Genomic DNA, 13,327 nt, shown 5'->3' on the forward strand with positions numbered 1-13,327 from the left:
AAAGAGGCATACTTTCAATTCTCTGCACTACAAACTGCTCACAGGTGACTCAGGGGCTCTGAAACCTTCCCACCATCAGCACTGGTGCCAGGGCACATCCAAGTGGGGCAGTGCCTCTGAGTGACCCCTAAAATGGGGCCATGGAGTTGTCAGCACCTATGCTGGGACCCTGCCCTTCTTTGGCCTCCAGTGAAAACCCTCCCTACCCTTTGCCAAGTAATTCCCCTCAGCTATCAGCTTCCTTATTTATAATTTTATTCACCGATTGCTGGTTAAGCATCCACCCTTTGCACACCTGTTCCTCCCATATGTTGTGGGGAGGAGGCTGCCTTGCTTTTCTTCTACCTTGGGAACACCAGGGTGTGCTGAGGTTGAAAATCTTGTGATCACTGGGATGTGCTGATGGTTTTAACCATCTCTAGTCTTCTTGCATGGCTTCTGTCCTTGTAAAGTATGCCAGGCTGTTTCTCGCCAAGCAGCAGCCTTAAAGCAGGTGATGAGGATTGTTAGCTGCCTCTTATTTTTATTTTCTTTTCACACGGAAGTGATATTTCTTAGCTATAAGAGGTAAGATGCTCTTAACCATGAAAATGGGTATTTAATGTTATTATGTTTTACTTTACAAACTGCGACTTGGGTTGTGATGTGGCCAGCCTGAAGGTGTTTTCCTTCACATTTAAGAATTCTGAAAAATCTTTTTACTGTACTTGTGGTTTTACCTCCAGCCATGGCAAAGGCAGGTGTACACAAGCAATATTTCTAAAACTTTGTACAAGCAAAGCAATTTGGAGTAAAAAAAAAAAAAGATTTAAGACAATCTTCACTTTCTGGGCTAGGAAGTCCCTTTTTTTTTTTTTTTTTGAGGGGGATTTTATTTTTTATTTTTTTCCTCAAGTTACTATGCATGTGTTTGCTTCTCTGATCCTGGTCTGAACTTCTCAAGGGCTTACGTTGCACTAGAGGAATGAACGCTGAAAATATTAGTTATGGCATTCATAAACTTCACTCTTAAAAGCTGTGAAACGTTGCAGACCCATCTGTGAGTGAACAGAGAATTTCCCAGTGAGTCCCAGACCTGTGGCACCCTTAAAGAGCGGTTGCAAGCAGAGCTGTGTGTTGCAGCTTACAATGAAGCATAAAATCCTTTGCTTTTTTTAAGGAATGCAACAATAGTTTGGGTTCCTGATATTTCACTGATTCAGTGCTGAGAACACAGGACAACGCTCAGCTGATAGCAAGATGTGACAGTTTTGGCTGAATTCTGCTCCATCCTTGAGGGGTTTTACTTTCCCACAGCTCCTTAACTTAACTAAGCCTTCTTTGTCCCCTGCATGTCACCTCCATTCAGGCAAAGGGCATAAACAGCTGGACAAGATACACTTCAGCTTCATCAGCCAGAAGCGTAGGCAAGCAGCAGGCAAAATTCTCCAGCCCACGCATTGTCCTGTGGCCCTGGGGAAAGGGAGGATAAATAAATCACCTTCTTTTTATGTATAAATGCCATTCACACTGAAACAGCACTGCATTTTAACAAACACGCTATATGGAGTGCCACTTTAATCCTAAGAGGAAAGCAATTTTTTTTTTTTTTCTTTTTGAACATACTGCATGTTCAGCTGCTGTTTTATTTTTGATGGGGACCATTTTGAGAAGAGCTGAGCTCTCCTCAGCTTTGATGCCCTTGTTGGTGTTTGTGCTGAGGCTTTAAGGGAAGCCTGTGGGTGAGTGCAGGAAAGGTGCAATGACTTCCAAAATGCCAGCTTTACATACATGGTGCAGTCATGCCACTGGTTGCTCTGTGGGGTGGGTAACCTGATGTCTTTGCCAGAATCTTCCTGGTGTTAATCTCAAGCATTTAGGCAGAGGGTTTCAAAGGCATCAAAACCAAGTTCATCTGACAGCAAATTGGTGTGTGCCATTTCCTTGAAAAACCTAGGCCCTGTTTGTTGGGGAAAGGAAAGACACTGCTTTGCATCAGCACCATCTCCTTCACCTCTCCATGATGCACTGAGCAATAACCCTGTGCCCCCTGCAAGAACAGATCTCCCTGAATCTTGCAAAGGAGAACATCCCAGTTCATCCTGCAAGGGGGAACCACTCACATGATGATTGCTTACAAGAGTAACGATTGCAGAGTCATCTTGTCCCTTTGACTGAAAGGTGTTTAATGAATATCCTCTTACATATATCTTGAATGAGTAACAGCTGGGCAGATGAATCCACACTGCTGCTGGGTCTTGCAGGGGAGCACTTTATGCATCTGAGCCTCTAGAAGGATGAAGCCAGGATGCTTCCCTTGGAGCAGAACTTGTGCTCTGCCACGCCGGATGGCACTGCAGCTGCAGCAGCCCCATCTCATCCTGCTATCTCACCTGGCTGGCAGCAGTGTGACACCCCACGGCTTGGTTTGCTGCGGCATGGCACAGCCTAGCCCGGCAGGATGCATTATTGATGTTGAGGAAATGCAATAGCTACAAGGGCTTTGTTCAGAGATGCTGAGCCAACTAACAGTACAGAAGTAGCTAAAAGCAGGGAGCACCCATAAATTCACAAATGCTCTCATTTAGCCATTGGTTTAGATGCCTGGACCTTTGCTCCTGTTGCCCAAACCTCCAGTTGTGTTTTTCTTCTCTCTGAGATGAGGACTGAAAGTGTTACAGGGAATCTTGTGAGGAAAGCAAGACCTCAAAGGCAGCTGCAGAGAACTGGCTGCAATGCCAGCCTTGGAGACTAAATAGGAGTGAGGAAAGAGGAATGTGTGTGTGCCCATGAATGTGTTTCTAGCCACCAGGGAGGAAAAGGATCAAAATCTACAGCTAAATAAATCTGTAGGATTTCCAAGTATATTTTAAGTTGGTGAGGGCATCAAAGCCCAGAGAGCATCCCCGAAGAACTGGCAGAAGTGCCCAGGTGTGCCAGCAGGTTCCCAGGACGCGTCCCCATCTCTCCACGTACCTGTTGGTGCGTGGTGCTGGGGAGCTGCTGCCTGCTGCAGGGCACATGCTGCTTGCTGCCGAGATTATGAAAGTCATAAAAACGTCAGCTTCTGTATTTCAGTTCTGTAAACTACCCGTGCACAATGCTCTCATCTGATCCTTTACAACCAGTGAGGGTTGCCTCTGGCTTTTGGCTTGAATAACGATGAGGACATCTCCCACCTGCCTGGCAGGTCTCACCCGGAGGGGACAGGGAGGCGCCGGTGCTTTGCTCCTAAACACGAAGGTGTGGTCCCTGCACTGCTGCCACCATGTGTAGCTGTGTGTGACGGGGAGCACCGAGCCTATCAACCCCTTAAGTGCATGCTTATGTTAAAAGTCATTCTGTGTTTAGGAAAAAAACAAAAACAGAAGGGATTGAAGTTTAGACAGATGCTTGTTGGCTTCCTGGGCTGGACATAGCTGTCGTGTGGGTCGTGAGTATGCTGCTGCTCTGCCTTTCATGCATATCTGCATCAAATAGGTTTGGCAGCAAACCACACTCCCTTGATCCCCCAAAGCACTGGTAAAGGGGAGTTGAAGAAGTCAGGAGCATGCACAACTGCTGCACAGGAGATCAGGTCTTTGGAGCCTGATTCGGGTTTAGACTCTCCTCATGAGCCTCTCCATAGATTTCAGGGCTTTGCATTGGTCCCCTATCTGCGATTAAAACTTTTTTTTTAATGGAATTTGGCATGAAAACCAGGTGTGAGTGTAATGTTCCTGGCATGCAGCCAGTACAGCCCCTGTTCTCCAAAGGTTGGTGGCCTTGGGTTTTGCGTTACTTTGCCTATTGTTAGAGCAGCGTCCTTCTGTTACGGACAGTTTTTGCTATTTGCAGAAGTAACTGGCTTTGCTGCACACATGGAAGTTTTAATAATTATTCCCAAGCAGCTCTGAGAGTTTTTTAACATGGAAACAAGTTCTACATTACTCGTTAAATTGGTCAAATTTCAATAAAGTCAGGAAAACATCTTGAAAACAGCATGAATATAATTTACAAAGAAAACAATCCAAGCGTTACTGCCAAAGAGTTTTCCAACAGGAAGGAAGAAAGAATTTCTCTTTCCCCCCACATAGAATGACTGTACTGTACATTAAATTAGTGGTTTTTGGAGTGAAGGAAACCACCACAGGACCCACAATGTGAATAAGAGCGAAGCTGGTACCCGACGTGAAGATAGGTCTTGCTTCTTTGTTATCTCCCAGGCAGGTTGTACGAATCCTGGCTGCCAATATTCATGTTCCTGTAAGTAGCTCTGCTGAGCCTCTTTATCCTAGATGAGCTCTTGCTTGCTGTGTTTTTAAATCTAGCAGTAAAACTCCACGCAGGGGCTGAAGCTTGGCAGAGGGGGTCTGGGTTGTCAGCAAACATGGAAGTGATGAGATGACCTCTTTCCCCTAATACAATGCTTTCCTCGGAAGTGAGGAAAGGACTTTGTACATGTCTGACACTTCTCTGTACACTGCTGTCCATCTGACTGTGGTGTGGTAAATGGGGATATCACATCCCACAACCCAGCAGCTCTGCAGCCCACAGCCAAACCAGTAGCTGGGGTTACCCAGCAGGCAGACGGACTTTGGTTCAGCGCAGAGGTCTGCCCACAGTCAACCCCCAAGGGCACGGTCTCCTGCTTGGCGATCACAATAAAATGCTTGTCCCAGAGGAAGAGAATGGGACCCAAGACTGAACTTAAGGATAGGCTGGAGGAATTTGTTGATTCAGAGCCTGCATGAGCCAAGTACAAAGCTATGGGCTGGTCTGCCCACTGCAAACCAATTGGGGTTCCTCAGGACCAGCACCATGCAGCGAGGCTGTGCCTGAACCACTCAACAGTAGCCTTGGTTAAAGGGTTTCATTGCAGATGAAAAACTTGCTGGTTTTCCTACTCAGAGTTCCTAGTAAAAAGATGGGGAGCGTAGCAGACCATTGACGGCAAATCTCATGCATATTTCTTAATGAAGTAGATTTCAATGTGTACAGAGGCAATGCTATTCGCATGTACATGCCCGTATGAAGGAATTGGCTGGTAGACTTTGACTGGAGACATTATTGTTATAAATGCTTGTACTATCAACTCCACTACCTGAAAGGGAAACATAAAGCAGACCCAAGCTTCCCTGATGATAGAGCTGGATGTAAAACTACAGCCATGTCTGGTGACCACATTTTGCAATTTTGAGATTTTTCTGCGCTGACATGAAGAGAAATCTTTCCAAGTTGTTTGCAATATAAAACTCAGACCTCAAGATCAGGGTCTGGACTGACTGCATGTTCTCCCCTGAAGTTTGACCAGAGTCACATCCTGAACTTCAGTATCTTTTCTGTTTCTTTTCTGTTGTAACCTCAGGCAAAATCAAGATAATTTTTGCAAAGCATTTTAGCTTTGGGAACAGAACTTTTTTTTTTTTTTTTTTTTTTTTTTTTTTTTTTTTTCCTAAAGCCACAAATTATAAAAACAAAACAACAACAACAAAAACCACCCATGCTTTCAGTAGAAACAGCTCCAGCCCATTTTCTGTGTCAGTTTGTATATAATCTTCCCCTGGGGTTCCTTTGCAACTGATATGAATGCAGAGGGTGTGGGGGAGATCCGCTGCTCAGAGCCCACAAACACATTTCTGGAAGTGCTGCGTTTTGAGATGAGGCTGCTGCATTGCTTAGTTTGACGCTTTCAGAAATTTTGTGAGGTTTAATTAACTAAAGCACTTTATCATCATTAGAGAAATGGAGTCCTAAGAGGTTATTGGTAGATTTTTTTTTTTTAAGGGCCACATCTGTATAGGAAAAATTAAAATCTCAAGCTATGTTTCTTGCCAATAACATTGGAGGGAGAAACATGGAAAGGGCACAGATACTAATTAAATTATTGTGCTTTTTTTTTTTTTTTTTTTTTTTTTTCATTCACTGTTAGTTTAACAGCTGTGCTTCATCTCTGAGGCATATTTGTCTTTATCTTTGGCCACTTTGTCAGAGTTGGCAGAAGGAATCTTAGGTGGGGTTGTTCTCTGAGCAAATTAAACAATGACCAAAACTTTGCTCATTTATTCCATCATTATTTCAGATTTCCATGCCTTCATTTTGACTTAGCAATATAGAGGCAGTATGTCTCTGCTGTCAATACGGAGCAAGGGGTGGGGACAACTCAAGGGCGGTAGGTCCTGCGAGGGTCTGCATTTTTCATGAGAGTATTCAGAAGGGACTGCTCCATGCACCGCACCACCCACCTATGCACAAAGATAAAATAGTGTTTTTACAGCATTTAAGTGCACAGCAAGTGCCCAGGTCTGTAGCTTGTGCTCAGGCAGAGTAATGTCTCGGTGAGTTGGATTTTATCTGAGATAAGTAACTACTAGGAGTAGTAAGTACTATTTAATGTGAATACAGGCTATTTGAGATCCATAGTTTCAGTATTTTCTTTTTCTTAATTTTAGTGCCAAATGGCCATCAGAGGATTTAATTTGTCAATAGGCTGCATGAATGCCCAGGCCACCTCCATCTGCTGCTGTGACAGAACACAATTAACAGGAAAATCCCAGGTACTTGCCTTCACTAATTTTTCAAATCTCTTTCTGGCTAGTTTGGAAAATTTGCATAAGAAATCTAACTTTGAACCTCGGGCTTATGTTCAGGCTTTATCTTTCGGTTGTGTTGGTTGCAGTGGAGGATGCAGGCGAGTGGGTAGAGCAGAGCAAGAGAAAGCACAGAAATGTCACAAGATGAATCTGAGCAGAATTCAAGGAAGCAAAATGGTCAGATAGCGGGAACGGTGGGAGGAGAGAAGGGAGTGAGGGCTGGAGCATGGAAACCTGGATGCTTTGTGTCTGTTGGGCACAAAGTCACAAGTCTGTTGTATGCTGGGGACCTTGTGGTGATGGCATGGCTGCTTATTGCTGTGGATGACAGATTTCAGGGATGTCCCATGAAGACTTTTCCATCTGACATTCAACTGAGCAGAAAAGAGAGCCAGGTTTGTGTTGTCTAAATAGAAGCAGGTCCGTGAGCCCTGGTGTTAGCAGGCCTGTGTGTGCTGGGTCAGGTTTGGATGAAGTGTGTGCTCTGCACTCGCAGCATTGGTTTGTGGCTGCTGAGGTCTTGGGCTGAGCTTGATCACAGGGTGACAGCTGCAGCCTGGGTTTCCCTTCCTTTCCCTTTCCTTTGCAGAAACTTCAAAAATAAATAAGCATAACCTCCTGGAACAGACAGATGAAACCACCCGCAAACAGCTCCAATTTTATTTTTTTATTTTTTAACACTGAAATCTGAAAACATCTCTGGGTGTGCTAGGCAAGGTTTTCTGGGCTTAATGATCCTGATAGTTATGTTGGGGTGTATGGATGGAGACATCCTAGGAGGCTGGGGCAGCACACACTCTGATGCAGTCTTTCTCCAGCTGAACTTGATGTAAATCTGCAGGTAGCAGGAGCCATCCCACTCGGCTGCTGACAAGCACCTCCCTGGGAGCTATTTCCAGCTGAACTCCCAGAGCTGCAGGTTGGCGCATCCGTGAGGATGGCAACTGGTCTGGTGGCATGAGACATGCCCATCTCCCACTGAAAATACAGCCAGTGGCTTCACATGACAAAACCACGCTGAAATAACCTACTCACCCCCTGACACTCTCCAGTGTCCCCTATCACTCTCAGTGGTGGCGTGCTGAAACGCCAGGTGGATGTTATGCTGATCTTTTGGCAACCCCCAATGGAAGAAATAGAACACCAACCTAAAACACAAAGAAAAGGCTTGAGGAATCTATCATTATTAATCCTGCTGTCAGTTTTAATTTTGGGGACATTACCTCACTCAACACTCATTGGAAAGAGCTGCCAAAAATGATGATGTCATCATCAGCAGGCACATCTGACCCTGGCTGCTGATTGCCAGTGTTGAGTGCAAGTTAATAAATCCCCTGGTACCTGGATGCATGATGGGATTTTATTACAATGCAGGCATTCCATGATACCCTGGTAATTAAACGGTCTGGGGAGGAAAGAAACAAGCCACTACTTTCTTCTATTTAGAAAAGCTGTGAATATAATTGTCTTGTGGATCACCTTCCTTCAACTGTCCTGTAAACCTGTGTTTTGGTTGAACTGAATGGCCTGGTGGAAAAGCTGGATGTAGGCAGGAATGGGAGATAAAATCGGGAGTGGTCAGTTTGAGCTGGGACCAAAGTGGTTCCTAAGTTTGCGGATCAGGGCAGAAGCCTGCCATCCCAAAGCAGTGAGGTGGTATCTGTGGGACCTGCTCGGGGCAGGGCAGCTCTGGGACAGCCCCCCGTGTGTCTGTGAGTGCAGGTGACCACCAGCACCCATCAGTCTGTGAGGTTGGTGGCTGCTGTTCTGAAACCCCGCTCCATGAGGAGATGTTGAGCGATTTTGTGATCTGGCTGGTGAAGCCTCATGTGAAGGCAGTCACCCCTTGTCAGCCTGAAGCCCCCCTCATGCCCTGATACCTACAGATATCCACATGGTGTGGTGCAGGCAGAGCTGGGCCATTCCCTTGGGCCATTTCCTTGGACTCCACACCCACCATCATGCCTGTGCTTAGTGGTGCTGCCTCAGGTTCTTTGCCTTCACCCTGCAGGTTGCAGGGTCTGGCTCAAAGTGCTGGACAGGTCCAACTTGTGTTGTTCCCATGGTCTGGGCAGAAACAAGAGCTTCCCTTCAGTTAATGAGTGTGTTGAGTCTTCGTTCCCCCAGAATCATAGGCAACATGGTCCCAAACATGGTTTGGAGTGGCCTCATTGTGTGCCCTTGGGGACTTCCAGTGTAGGTGGTGAGGATGAGCTGTGAACCAAGTCCGACAGGCAAGGCACTGCACTTCCAAGAGCTAGAAATATTCCTTTTCCTATTGAAAACTGCAGTTTGGGCATCTCCCTGTGGGCTCAGGGCTAGTGGTCCCACAACAGCCATGCCTGTACCGCCCTGTCTGTCCTTAGACTGGCCTGCAATAGGAGAAATAAATATTTCTTTTAAGTAGTGGATCTGCATTTTTACTCTTAGTCCATCCCCAGACAGAGCCACAAGATGAGACAGACGAAGTATTCATCAGGTTGCCACATTCCCATGGCAGTAGCAGCATAACTACTCCCAAATTTATAGAGCTCATTGAATAAAAGAGCAATTGAAAGAGAAGTCATGTTGATGAAGCAAAGCTTTAAAAGTGGGAGCAGAGCTGGGGACTTTCATGCTGGAGAAAGCTTTCAAGTTGTCCTCGTTTGGAGCTGACATCTGTTTACCTTTAAAGGTCTATAAATAATATTACCTCTTCTCTTTGCTGACTACTAGTGATGATACTTTGCTTCTGTTTACAGACCCTTTCCTCCTCTGTCTTGATACTGGAGTTTTCTGGCTGAGCGATTTGACATCATCATCATTGCAGACGTTTCCCCTATCTCTATAGCAACGCACGATGATGCCACAAACAGAGGATTATGCAATCTGTGTAGGCTCAGATGGAAGGAGAGGCAGGGCTGGGAGCTCTGATTTATACACAAATGTCTCTAATAGCAGCAAGGGGAATACAGAAACTTCTTGGCCAAGGAAATGGTTTTTGTGTAAACATTCTCATCTTCCAAGTTTCTCTCCGGTGGGAAAGTCCCTCCTTAAAGTCCTCTTATACATATATATATGCTGTATATACACATTCACACACAGATATGTATATTTGTGCATGACGGAACGTAATGATTATGCAAATGTAATATTGTTCCCAGCATTGTGCAGGCAGGGATATAGCCAGCCCCCTATACACAACCTCTGACATATCCAAGTTCAACCGTGCTTTGTTCACCCCAAGCACAAAGGTGCTGTGGGACTGCCCAGACCTCGTGCTCTCTCTTCAGCAGAGGGCTGGCCTAGAAGATGCTGCTGAATGTCTTTTTTAATACACGCTCTGGGAATGTTTGGGTCCTTGGCTAGATGGGATCAGCATCCTTCTTCTTCAAATCCACTCTATCATTTCTCTAGCAACTTTGTCCTGTGGTTAAGGCACAGGAGGAGAAGCATAAGGGCAGTTTAAAATCTCTGCCTTCCCAAAGGCTTTCTAGCTAAGCCTGTGGAAATGTCTTTGAAGCCCTCCCTGTGCCTCAGTTTCTCCTGCAATAGGACAAATATATCTCAGTTCTTAACGAGGTGGTGAGTCTCAGCACTCTCATCTCTGAGTGCTCAGACTCTTCAGTAAGGGGGTCCATGGAGACTCTGGAAAACACACTTGTGGGTGTTTCTTCTCTGTTTATCTAATTTTTATTGAACATACAAATGAATCCTATCTAGCACATGTCAGAATCAATAACTGTGCCTTGTTAGCAGTTTTTCCATTTATGGCATGTTGTCCTGACATAGCTGTAAAACCTCAATGAATATGGTTTTAATAACTCAATGGTATTTAACGTACAATCGCTGTCTTATTAGGTCTAAATTAAATCCTTACTTGAGACACTTAATTTAAAGTGTGACTGATCTTTTCCTGGCCTGGAAGGAGATACTTAAATGACACTTCTTCCAATTTGGCCACATGGCTGAGGGGGTGGGATTTAAATAATGTATTTTGATGATACTACTCATCTGGTTAAAGCTGAATTGCATCATTTTATGAACACTCAGAGAGAGGATCAAATTAAACCCAACTTCCCACCAAGTTAACTCAGCTGAGCTTTGGAGCTTAGCACTGTATTCAAAACACACACTTATTGTGACTATCCACTCATCAGCATCTGCTTGGCTTTTCCAAAGGAAAAAATGAAGTGCTCCATATTTTTCTACTCAGAGCCTCTTGTGGGGTGCCTTTTGAGTTGACAAAGACAAGGCTTACATTCTGCTGTGGGCACACTAATAAAATAAACCTAATAAAATAAACATTACATGCAATAACGATGCTACTAAATCTCAGTTCAATGAGTAGCTAAAGTGTTACCCACAGATCTATTTAGAGTGATGTGCCTGGACTTCCTTCCCCAACCCGGAATCACATAAACATTTGCTAAATCAAAAGCATCATCAGGACCAATGGGGGTTCCACAAAAAACTTCAACACATGAGAAGCTGAGGAGGGTATAGAGCATATATAGAAGATGTGCCATTACTTCTGCATGTTGAGGCCACCACTGAAGAATGGCCACTCTTAAAGGTCTGGAAGAAAAGTATTGAATAAAAACGTGTGGGAAGACAGTGGAAGTTATTGAGCACTTTGCTGCTTTGCGTTGTTTGGTTTCACACAGTGAAGTTTTTGTTGAATTAATGCAAGTTGTGCAGTTGAAGGTGCACAGGAAAGGACAGCATCCTTTAGTATAGGTACATACTGGGTCTTCAGGTCAGTCTCTGGAAGACAGCACAGCCAAGTGATGAGGAAAGTGAGCTGGGAGCCTGCAGAAATAGGGGCATTGGACTGTGGAGTGATTTCTGGCAGGACTTTGGTTTCCCCTTCTGTTTAGCCTCTCAGCCTTTGACAGCATTGATGGAAAGTTAGGCAGTGCTATTAGTATTGAAGCTTGCAGCTCAAATTCCAGCTGCATCCTAAACAAGTCTCTGCATTATTTATTGGAAATAAATTCTGGAATATTTTAGTTCATTTTCAATACAAAGTGGAAGCTTCTTCCAAAAAGAAAATAGGATAAAGCATGCCTGCAGTTTCAGAAACATTTTTATCTGTGATTTCAACTTTGTTTAATAAATAAATAAATAAATCCTCTGCAGGTTTAGCTGCTGTTGTGCTGAATGAGATGGGTCAGCCCCCAAGCTGTCTGCCAGGTCCCTGCTCTTGGGCCGCCACTGGGAGGACAAGGTGGCATTCACAGAATCGCAGAATTGAAGGAGTTGGAAGGGACCTCAAAAGATCATCGGGCCCAACCCCACTGCCGAAGCAGGTTCCTTAGAGCAGGCTGCCCAGGTAGGCATCCAGATGGGCCTTAAATATCTCCAGAGAAGGAAACTCCACAACCTCCCTGGGCAGCCTGTCTCAGTGCTCCGTCACCCTCACCATGAAGAAATTATTTCGCGTGTTGGCGTGGAACTTCCTGTGCTCTATCTTGTGGCCATTACTCCTGGAGTTGCTGGGGCAACACACCTCACCTTCACAAGGTGGTCTGGACAGGCTCCGTGTCACAGTTATCTCTATATTGAAAAAATTTGTGGTTTGCGCTTGCTTTCCAGTGAGCCTGGTGGCTTTGCCTACCTTTAGAGTGAACTTGTGCTTTGCAGTACTTACAGATCTTTTTTAATTGAAGCCCAAGCTGCTGGATTAATAGGATTATACAAGAATTTCTGCTGTCATTCAGAAAACCAAAGGGAAGACTCAAGTCCAAGTGATGCAGGGGAAGGGTTCAGAGTGTGACCAAAGCCAGAGGTAAAGTATTAGGATAATGTGAATGTATTCCTCCTTTAAAGACCTCAGATATCTGTGAAGCATTATCATGGATACTGTAGAGGCCTGACTCTGGTGTCAAGCACTTAGAATTGGCAGCAGGGCTGCTGCAGGGAAGTCAAGGGGCAGGACAAGGTCCATTCATCGCAAGGGTCCCTCTAAGGTGGCTCACTGGAAAGGTGCTTGGAGGTCTGCTTGCAAGGCAGCTGCCAGAGAATCATTAGGGTTGTCTCTCAGAATTAAGAACTGGGGTTTTGCAATGCCTTTTACCAGGTGCAACCTCACAAAGGACTCAGGATAAAGAAAGCAGCATTACTACATAATAGCCTTTAAAACGCTTGATAGTCTTTGAAAGTTTCAGTCCGTCCTGAAAGCAAGGACAATGTGCATTGTTTAACACCACATCCACTACAGTCTGTGCTGAGGGCAGCATAACACTTCAAGTTGAAATACGTGTATTTCTGTTATGTCCTCTATCCAAGAATTTAACTGCTATTTAGTTCAGTTCAGTCCTGATGATTGATTTCTCCTGGATGCTGGGGTGAGAATTGTTTTAACAGTTTACAGATGGGCAAATGAAACAGGGAGGTGTCCGATGGTTTGCCCAGCATTGCAAACTATGCCAGTGGTAGAATGATTGTATCCCTGTTTGATCCCAGCCAGGCTTGATCCTACTTTTTCCTTTTTGTAAAAATTTGACTTCCTCCCCAGCGTGTGTATACTTTAATAATTGAATCACAGCTGTAGAAAATGATGAGACTGAAAACACCAATGAAGACCTTTCAAAGTGATATTTATTCTTCTTGTTCTAAGTCTGGAACTATTCGTATTGCAATAATTCCAGCACAGGGAGATATATTATCTTTGCATTGTTGTTGTTGCTAGTGCTGAATCTATTTATTTAACAGTTTTTCAAATAATGTACTGAAGCTCAAAAGTTTTAAGAGTTTCTCCAGGATGAAAGAGAAAAGAAAGGAATGTGTTCACC

General features: G+C 44.6%; 1 long non-coding RNA gene across 1 annotated transcript; it reads left to right on the top strand.

Moving 5' to 3' along the window:
* The first annotated feature begins 332 nt into the window (after positions 1-332).
* Positions 333-10,847, top strand: LOC311444724. Its single transcript, XR_014698016.1, has 3 exons — positions 333-567; positions 6,411-6,515; positions 9,293-10,847. It is a non-coding gene; the product is annotated as an uncharacterized lncRNA (long non-coding RNA).
* The last annotated feature ends 2,480 nt before the right edge of the window (positions 10,848-13,327 follow it).

This window comes from Aythya ferina (genome assembly GCF_964211825.1).
Source record: "Aythya ferina genome assembly, chromosome: 14".
Taxonomy (NCBI): Eukaryota; Metazoa; Chordata; class Aves; order Anseriformes; family Anatidae; genus Aythya; species Aythya ferina.